At 33.2% G+C, this 10,917-nt stretch overlaps 1 pseudogene; it reads right to left on the bottom strand.

Annotated features, from left to right (window-relative positions):
* Positions 1 to 1,304: 1,304 nt before the first annotated feature.
* Positions 1,305 to 8,268, bottom strand: LOC133792336 (uncharacterized protein At4g38062-like; annotated as a pseudogene).
* Between the last annotated feature and the right edge of the window lie 2,649 nt (positions 8,269 to 10,917).

Raw genomic sequence — 10,917 nt, 5'->3', positions numbered from 1 at the left:
AACTGGAACTTTCCATTTCTAAAGTGAGAGTAAAACTCATTATTTCAGGTGATCCATGTTTACCCTGTTTTTGTGGTGGATGTTCCACTAATCACCTTATCTCATTCTTCAAATTTTTTTTTTGCCCATCCCCAGATTGCACCTTTCGATATTCAGTTTTCAGTGACACACAAGGAACTTGACTTCTCTCATTTGCTGGTTAGTTCCTCCAGAGCTAAACCTTTTGCTGCTATTCTTAACTAAAAATTTCATATAATGGAAGGAAGGTCTAAATTGTTGTTGAACTGTATTTCCAGGATCATTTAAGACGGCTACTTAGAGGTCAAGCCTCTCTATTTGATTGGTCTAGATCTTCTTCCCTGGCGAGGACCTTATCAACCAGAGTTTTGGAAAGTCAAATAGATACTAAGAAGGTTTGTGATTCACTTGCAACTATTTATGCTGTTATTATTTTTTAGTGTGTAATACGTATATACATACAAGTATATAATTTTTTTTAAATTCTTAAATTTCTTTAGAACTCAGTTTAGTTCTTAGTTCAGCAAGCTCTTGAATATTTTTTTGCCGATGATATCAGCTTTGATGCTTTAAGGGAAGAATAAATGATAACCTTGTGGAGATGAACAAATTACATGAGAGAAATCTATGAGATACATAGACTAGTGCATGGAAGTTTATGACAATAGAGTTGAACCATTTTGAAATGCCTGAAAGTTCAAGTGTTTACAATTTCAAGCCCCTAGTTATTCATCGAGTAGTATTGAATCTGTAAGTATATTTGGTTTAAACTGAAATTACTAAACTCAATACACCAAACAAATTCAATAGCTTCTTTTTCTTTTTCTTTTTTAATAATGAAACAGTGCCATCAAATTGTTTGGGAAAAAGAAAATCGATTAAGTTTCTTAGTCATTAATGCAAAATACCTAAGCTAGTTGAATGAATATTGTATGGTAATATACTTTATAATTTATAAAGGCTATTATTACATATATATAAATATACATTTTATGCTTGTTGTTTAATTTTAGTGTTCTTAACATACGATTGATACAGGGCAATTTAGTACATGCCGGAGGAAGAGTTATTTGTTCAGCCGAAGGAGATTTTCAATAATACAATTACCAGAGCAAACTAAGTACGACGGTAATAAACTGATCCAAATAACCCAAAACTCTATTAAAATTTTAGTATTTTTTTTTAAAAAAATACATGCACTGAATCATAGACCAAGATGCATTTGTGGTAAGAACAAAAAACTTGCACTAGCATGAGTCAGTCACACACAAGCTAGTTAAAGTAGTGGGAAAGAAGAAATTACAAGAATCCATACTTTTACTACACTACAAGATCAGCAACATTCCTTTATCCATGAGCAAGATAGATATTTCTAGTTGTTGATTTCTCTAAATGGGGATCTTATGTCAGAATTTGCTTCAAGTTTCTTCACTGCAATGGGACTATTCACATTCTCACTCAGATAGCTAGAGTGTTCATCCTCAGTAGAGGGCATTGTTGTCTGTAACAGATCCATTAGTTGTTTGTCTGAACTGGAGATCTCACTAATCTTGTCACTCAACCCCTCAACCAATCCCAACAAGTTTTCTCTTTCTGATGATAACTTAGTGACATCTTCAAGTAAGTTTCTTCTCTCACTCTTGAGCTCTTCAATCAAAGCATCTGACTCTTTCAGCTTTGTCTAGAATTGAAACCCCATATTCTTCATTTCCAACTCTTTTGCCTCCAATTCTGCTTCAACTTCAACTGCTTGCCTCTTCAAAACACACATGGAGTTTTGCTGCAGTTCCAGTTTCTGCTTTACATTATGGATGTCATCCTCAAGTTCAGCAATCATAAGCTTCTTCTCTTCAATTTCTAGTGCAGCCATAATCTGGGCAGCAGTTATTTTCTCCCACGCTTTATGTGTTAGATTAATCTCTGCCTGTTTCTTGGCGAGCTCTGAAGAGAAAGAAATTAACGAGTTATTAAATTTATCTTCAAATGATCCCACAAGCTGCATCAACTCATTTATTCTCTGGTTCTTCTGTTCCATAAGCTCTTTTTCATGCTCAACTGTTCTTTCTGCTACAATTCTTGAGAGCAAAACTTCCTCAAGTTCTCTTCTCAATGATTCTTGCTCCAGCCATTCAACTTCTTTCTGGAGCTGCTCTAGGATCTTATCCTTCTCTCTTATCGTTTGGAGAAAGCTTGCTTTCTCTGACTCCAAGGACATGGCTGTTTTCATCTCAGCTGAGTTAGCAGCAACTTCTCTTGTTTTGAGATTCTGCTCTAGTAACTCCACCTGGTGCCACTACAATTAAAAAGTATTTTAGCTACTCAAAAATTGGTAGTCATTAACATATTTTTGGTAGCTAATAGACTTTTAGCTACCAAAAATTTTTAGTAGCTAGTTCGTAGCTAATACCCCGTCGCTAAAAGTTTATAGGTACCAAAATATTTGGTAGCAAATGTTCTTTATTTGCTACTAAATATTTAGTAGTAAAAGATATTGTATTTAGTAGCAAAATGATTTACTTTTATATCCACTATGTTTTTTTTTGCTACCATAATTTGGTAGCAAATTACATAATTTTATTAATAAAATAAATTAAATGTTGTTTTACTAATAAAATTTGGTGGCAAAATATTTCAAAATTGGTAGCTAATAAATTATTTTCTACTAGAAAATGAAAAAATATTATTATTGTAACGACCCGGATTTTCAAGACTCGATAATGCGGAAATATAAATGTTTTCATTTAACAAAATGTCTCAAAAACCCATAGAAAAAAAAACTTTTTAAAAAGTCGTATGGCCATACTTAACATTTAATTACAAACATGTTTTATAAAGATTAGAGTGAGCCTAGTTTAGGAAAATTACACAACATTTCCAAAAATAAAAAGGCTTCCCAAAAGGTCGGTCCACATGTACATTTACAAGGAAGACTCCAGCGCTCACTGCTCTGCCTTGCCCTTGCACTTACCTACAACATGAAACAACTAGGTAAGCGAAAACGCTTAGTAAGATCAACTTTCAAACAAAGCATGTAGAGAATTAGGGTTCCGGACCCATCCGGACCCTAAACAATCAATTTCAAGAACGCTAAAGCGTCCTGGCAAACTTATGGTCATGCCTGATAACCAATGATAAATTAATTCGTAACTAGATAAAAATCCTGCACTCAGAAAATCCCAGAACAAGCAGATATATTATATCACAACTATATCTTACCAACAATTATATCCCTGCACTCAGAAAATCCCAGAGCAAGCAGATATATTATATCACAACTATATCTTATCAACAATTATATCCCTGCACTCAGAAAATCCCAGAGCAAGCAGATATATTATATCACCAAATAATTCGAGACCAACGCTCGACAATTTCCAACAATTCATGCGTAACGCGCCCTCCAACATAATTGCTAATCTGTAAAAGAGAACTGAGTCCCCACACTAAGATCTAGCCAATAAATATTCTCATCAAGGGTAACTATCGTGTTACCTAGGGCATCGCTACATATTCAAGAGTGTAATCCAATTTACACGATTTTATGGAGACTTTTATGTTAATCAGTGGTGCTGGTGAGCAGCTGCCCCTAGGGTGTTCAACCTCACTCTATCTTGGCAACCCCTAGTATCTCTAGGCACTCTCACGGAATGGCCAATATTCACGGCTGCTATCCGGGAATAACTTATCAGAGCACTTGCTCGGATTCTAACCGTCCAATGATTAAGTAAGCATGAGGGCCCCTAGGTCCCATTTATCTTGGCGCCCCTAGGTTTAACCAGCTTATCCTCATCTCATGGCCACTCGTCTCGGTAATGAACCAGACATAAATAAAATCAAGCAGTGTGACGGGGATCAACCGTCTAGGATATGACGGACTTCTACCGTTCATATTTTCTAAATCAGCACTCACTAGACTAACGTCTCTAAGCAACTTTCTATGACAGCCTATGTATATGCATGTATCCCTATACTAACATACAAGACAATAATCATTTCGTGTTGCAGCCATACAATATAAGTTGACTTACTTGGAGTCCTTAGCGCTCAGCAAGTTTTCACCCTCCAACGTTCAGTCCAGTTACGCTTAGCCAATACTGTAGTTATCCATACAGTATACTCGGATTAATTATGGCACTCATAATTCATTATTATTATTTTGGGCAGTTTGGTCATTTTAATAAAAGTCATTTGTAAGGATTTACAATCCTTATTTGGTTTTAAACCTATTAAGGAAAGTTATACAAAATATTCGAGACTAAACCCTAAGTCTCGGGGAGACCTATCCTAAGGTCTCGATACCTAGGCTCGGGTATCACAATTGTATTTCCCACAATCCGCTAAAAATCTTATTCTTTCAAGGTATCGCTATTAACCCGCACTTTCGACTAGTCGGTTAAAATATGTAAGATTTTAGCCGGTATTATATCCAGAAAATACAAATAAATTCCTTAATTATTTTTAAAGAAAATAAACTCTTTAAATTTTCCTTTTATTTTTCTTAAGGTTTTAATATCTAAAAACCGTTTTAAGAAAATTGCCTAATTTGTCTTAATTAGGAAAACCGTTATAAATTTCTCATCTTGACTAATTAATTTTCCAAAAGCAATTAATCAATTTTACTTACTAGGAAAATAATTTATTTAATTATTTTCTCAAAATATAGGGTTTTAAACCCTCTTTTAATTTATTAACTATTAATAAATTAAATATCTTATTTTTAGAAACAATAAAAACTCTTTAATAAAAATAATTCATTTAAACTCAAAGGGTAAATTTTAGTGAAAATATGATTTCAAAACTTACCATTTTATATCTTGAAATAAGCAAAATTTTACTTTTTACCTTATGTTCCAAAATCTCATTTTTACACTAAGTGTGAAAAACCTATTTTTCACATTTTTAACTACATACTTCGTTAGTTCATAACTTGAAATTTACTTACCCAATTGTTACCAAAATTTCCCAATTCCATTTTTGTTATGCCATTTAGGCCTTTGTAAAATCTTAGGTCAAAATGAGCATTTTTGATTGGTGAAATCATTTTCCAACAATGAGGTAAAAATGACCTTATTTTCAAGTCCTTATTTTTTCCAAACTTTGACAGTTAATAACTTTCAAACCGTTCAATATTTTCTTACCAAATTTTACAGTGGAATAATAGGTTATGCCAGTAATATGTCCACAAAATTTTAGAAAAAACTGGGTTCATTTTCCCTATACAGTGGCTGTCCAAACTTGGTTCCGAAAATAAGAATACGAAAAAACAGTTTTTTACCTCAACTTTGAAATAGCATAACTTACTCATTTCTAAACATTTTTTTGTGTTTCAAAAGCTCAATTTTATGTACTCAATCTCAACAACATCACAGTACAATTAAATTTTACAAAACCAATATACAGTGGCTGCTTGACCCCTTGGAAGTCACAGCTCAAAACATGTTTTGTTTTAGGGTATCCTACAAAACCCTTGGGGGTTTTGGTTCCCATTTTCAAAAATCAATACACATGCATCATAAAAATTATTAAACAACTACCATAACCTTATTACATCACCAACAAGAAACTTTAAGCATTAGATATACAAAATAATGCTTAAAACTAAAAACCCTACAACCAAAATCATCAAAAGTAAACTTTTTACCTCTTTGGTGTTCTTGCTTAAGGTTTGGACCTTCCTATTAGCTTTGGCTCCTCCAAAACCTTTCAAAAACCCTAACCAACTTCCCCCAACAACATAGTTAATTAGCTATTTGAAACTCTAAGCTTAAAACTTTACAAAAGCCTAGATTAGTGAAGGTTTACCTTAGGGAAAATACTTCCTAGACCAAGACTTAGCCTCCAAGTTTTCCTTGGTGTTCTTGAGGTTGAATATTGAGAGAACACTTTGAATGGTCTTAAAAAATCAGATGAGAGTGAATGAGAGAGGGAGAGTGGTCGGATTTGGGGGTTAGAATGGCTCACACAACTCTTCAAAATATCACAAAACACTTGAGTGCTTTTCTACCCACTTGCCCACTTGACTTCTTAATTAAAATGGGAGTTAAACTTTATAGAATTGGGTTCACACCACTCTAAAACACCACATGGCTGGCCACCCTTTGCCATATATGATCATTTCATTATTTTTATTTTTTATTTTTTATTAAAGGTTAATAAAGGTTTCATAAGAAGAAAAGTCCAAATTGGCTTTTGACACCTTTTTTTTTCACTCTTATTAAGTTTTAATCACCAAACTTAACATTAATTAATTAAATTAAATGTCTCTCACATTTAATTTAATTAATCACATAGTAAAATTTAACCTAAGGTCCATTCATGGAATAAAATTCCCCATTTCGGTAAAATTAGGCATTTAACACAAAATGCCCTAAAATTTCCATTTTCTTTTAGGTTTATTATTTTTGACCAAACTTTAACTTTTATGAATGTATTTTATGCCCAAAATATAATTGCCATGATTTTTCATTTTATTTTCCGAGATTTTTACCCGATCAGGGTTTTTGTGTCGGTCCAGGACCGAAAGTCTTATCTTGACTTTTAAAATCACAAAATTCATATTTTGGCTAGCAATAACTCATGGAATACTTACAAACAAAATATAATATTATTTAAAATAATATTCTTAACCCGGGGGAAAAATCCCGACCCGAGTCGTTTAAAGGTACCCGAAAATGCAGGATGTTACAATTATTTGGTAATTTGTATTTTTTTTTTGGTTGGATTTTTTAAACTAATAAATTATAATTGCTCAATTATTTTAATATAAAAATAAAAATCCACGTAAAATATTAAAACTAATAAGAAATTAAAACTAATAAGAAATTACAAATGTATTTAAGTGCTCATTTTCTCCTAAAACCTGTTTTCCTTCGTGGGTTTTCTAGTTCATTACATTTCATTTTGTTATTCTTGTTGCTTCTTACATGGGTTAGCAAGAAATTCAAGAAGAGTCATCATGAGGGTCCGAAGGAGAGGCTTAATAACACAAAGTATTTGTGTTATAAACCAGCTTTAATGGCTTGTCTGGGTCTTTATGCGTTTAATCTAGTGTTGTGCTTATTGAGCTACATCTACTGGTATAGGAATGGTTGGTCTGATGAAAGCTTAGTGACCCTTCTGGATTTAGTCATAAGAACACTTGCTTGGGGTGTAGTCTCTATTTACATGCACACCAAATTTTCTAACTCCGGTCATTCAAAGTTTCCATTTTTATTGAGAGTTTGGTGGATTTTCTACATATTCGTTTCTTGCTATTGCCTTATAGTAGACTTTGTTCTATACAAAAAACAAGTCTCCATATCTGCTTAGTCCTTTGTTTCTGCTGTTGTGTCTGTTATCTCTGGTCTGTTTTTCATATATGTGGGATTTGGGGGGAAGAAAGAAGGTGAAGATACACTTCTTCAAGAACCCCTTTTGAATGCTAATGATGTAGTGTCAAATAAGTCCACAGGGGATGCGACTGTAACTCCTTTTTCTAAAGCTTCTTGAGCCTTGATATTTGCTGTAGAGTCTCCATGGATCTGTTCTAACTCCACTCTGAGCTGTTTTATGGTTTCATCTCTACTCTCTAGCTGAGCCATACAATTGCTCAAATCATTTATGACTTTTTCCAGTTGAGAGTTCCATACACCTTCTTTAGCCTTGAGATTTACAGAAAAGTCTTCACGTACTTGCTCCAACTCCATCCTGAGCTCCTTCAACATTGTGTCTTTACTTTCCAACTGAGACCCACAATTTTCCAATTCCTGTGTCAATGTTTCAAGCTGGGACTTCAATTCAGCTTCTTTAGCCTTCAGATTTTCAGTAGATTCTTTGTGCATCAGCTCTGAACATTTGAGCTTGTTTCGCAACTTTGCCACAGAAGGTGAACCTGAAGCCTTTTGGATTAGAGCTTCCTGAAATTCTTTTAGTGAAACCTGTACCTCCTGCATTTCTTGCTCCATTTGTCTTTTCTGATATTCCATCTCTTTACGAAGTATCTCCTTTTTTTCAAGTGCATGTCTTAGAGATGCAATTTCTTCGTTCCTCTTCTCAGTGAAGCAGATTTGACAATGTTTTCAATGATTACCAGGATGAAAAATCCCAACTAAAATTTTAGTATTATTATATAATAAATCAAACTCAGCTAATCATATGATTTAAGTTTATATATTTTGCTTATGGAATATTTTTAATTTATATAAGCTCCTCACATTCACAGTCTGTGCATATATGTTAGCATGCAAAGTTACGACTTACATGGTTGAACATAATTGTGACATGAATTTTTGATTTATTGGGTTCTCTACACAAGTTTCTAAATTTCTTTAACTCTTTCAGAAATTCAGAATTGGAGGGAACTTTATTTGCAGCAGTTTGCAAGAGGTATGTTTTCTTTTATTTTTGTTAAAATACTTTGCAAATGTTAGAGGAGTTTGAATATCTTAGATATTCATCCATAGTGAAGTAGGTTCTGAGATTATTATTATTGTGTGCTGCGGTGATAACGGAAGGTTGAGAACTTGTGTGTATTAGTGAAGTAGGTTCTGAGAAATTTGTGTGATGCGGCGAGATAAGGAAGAAAACTTGTGTGTTGATTGAATATTTTGAATTGATAATGATTGATGGTTGGTTAATAAATATGGCTGGAATGTTTTCTGATTTTCTGTTAGAAACAGTTGATCAGAAACTAGTCAAAGAGTTTGCCAAGTACAAGATATGTCACCTCCATCTACAAAAGGAAAGAGGCCAAAACACATACCTACAGGAAAATTAGTTAAACTCCTCAATGAAAAGAGGAAGAGCTTTAGACTAAATTTGGAAATGGATAAGGTTGTTGAAGAGAGATATACTAAGGATGTGTCTCCAAAGAAAAATACACGTAGAATGATTGTAAGAAATGACTCTTCTGATGAAGAAGAAGTACCCATCTCCCCTGTGACAAGGAGATCTCTTAAAAATCTATTTGAGGTTGAACAACCAATAGACTCTCTTGAAAAAATAGTGAGACCACCTACTAACGACCTAATTTCTCCATTCTTAGCGTCAAAGACAGCCACTAGGGGATCTATTAAAAGAGTGGTTGAAGTAGAAATTAGTCCTTCAAATGACCATGCCATCTCACCAACAGCCACAACAAAATCACAACGCCTACAAATCCCAGAAAACCCAAATGAAACAATTGTTGAAAACTTGCCTGACGAACAAGAACTACCTGAAGAAGTTGTTGCACCTATTACCCAAAAGAGAACTAGAGGCCCTAGTAAAATGAAGTCTATTGCAATAGACAGTGATGGTCGTTTGGAAGTTAAGTTTAACTCAAAGGGACAACCAATAGGTGCAACATCAATATCTTTGTCTTCATTTTTGGGTGCACTTGTTAGAGAAATTGTACTAGTAACAATAAAAGATTGGAGGAAGATTCCTCTAGGAATGAAAGAGGTCTTATGGAAATCTATTCAGGTATATATACTCAGGTTTTATGCATTGAACATGAAATTTGTTGAAATTCATTTACATTAATACTAACCTATTATTAATTTTACTAGGCAAGATATAAGGTTGACAAAGATTGGCAAAAGACCTATATATTCAAAAGTATGGCAGATCTTTGGAGAGCTTCGAAATCAAGGCTAGTTACTAAAATAACAAATGCACCAAATGAAGAAGCAAGATTGAAACTAAAGCCTGATAATATTAAATCTATGAATGAGTGGAAAAGTTTTGTTAAGGAAAAAAATAGTGCTGAGTTTAAGGTATTTTATTCTTAACATCTTATAACCAAATATATTTATGATTAAAATTTATAGTTTAATGTCTCTATTAACTTTATATTCTTAGGCTACAAGCGAGAAATTCAAAAAAATACGGACAAAGCAACTACCCCACACTTGTAGTCACAAAGGTTATGCAAGATTGATTGATGAGTTGGTAAAGCCAAACATATTTACAGTTGTTTTATTATAGAATTTGGTTTAGATATTTTTTTAATTTATTTTCTTATTTTGATAGATGAACCATAGTGAAACCAATACACCACCTTCTAGAGTTGATGTTTGGACCAAAGCACATAAGAAGAAAAATGGCGAACCAGTAAATTCAGAAGTGGCTGAAGCTTTTGTATACACCTTGCCCTTTCAAAATCATGTGACTTTAGTTTTAACTTACTCATTTGTTTGAATACATTTATTGATACTATTTATTTTTGAAGGATTTTGTTGAAGAATATAAGAAAGATCCTGCTACGTCTTCAACTACAAGTGTTAATGAAGACATCCTCCCAAAAGTCCTTGGTCCTGAAAAAAATTCATACTTGAGAGCTTTCGGAAGAGGAGTTACTCGGTCAAAGTTGAAAATTGTGTCAGAAAGAGATGACCATTTGATAAAGATAGAAGGTCAATGCAAAAATTTGAACGACAAAATGCAACACATGGAGCAACTCATTGTTTCTTTAATGAAAAATCAAGTAAGTATTTTGATGCTGACACTATATTTTCATGTGGCTGAATTGCAATAATAACTAAGATTCATGTTTAATTTTTTTGTTAGTCTTTACTTTTGTATTTTTTTTAATTTTGATGTTGAATTCATGTCTTTCTATCTTACTTGTAAATAGAATACATCTTCTCAAAGCGAGGAGCAATCAAATGTCAATGTTCAATCAAATTCTCATGTTCATTCCACTCAGGTAATTATGAAACTAATTATATGAATATGATAAAATCTAAAACATATAATATTCAATATAAAATCATTTACTGCTGCTGAATTTGTTATATTGATATATTGTTAGAGTGTCAAGAACCACACATTTGGCTCAAAATGCAAAATATTAGATTGGATTGGATCTGGAGAAATTATTGCAGAAGGTTATTTTATCTCAAGTGACCCAAAGGATGAGGTTCACCATGTTCCTCTTGG

Source organism: Humulus lupulus, chromosome 7, assembly GCF_963169125.1.
Source record: "Humulus lupulus chromosome 7, drHumLupu1.1, whole genome shotgun sequence".
Taxonomy (NCBI): Eukaryota; Viridiplantae; Streptophyta; class Magnoliopsida; order Rosales; family Cannabaceae; genus Humulus; species Humulus lupulus.
Note: the sequence above shows the minus strand (reverse complement) of the source record. Positions and strands in the feature narration are given on the sequence as shown.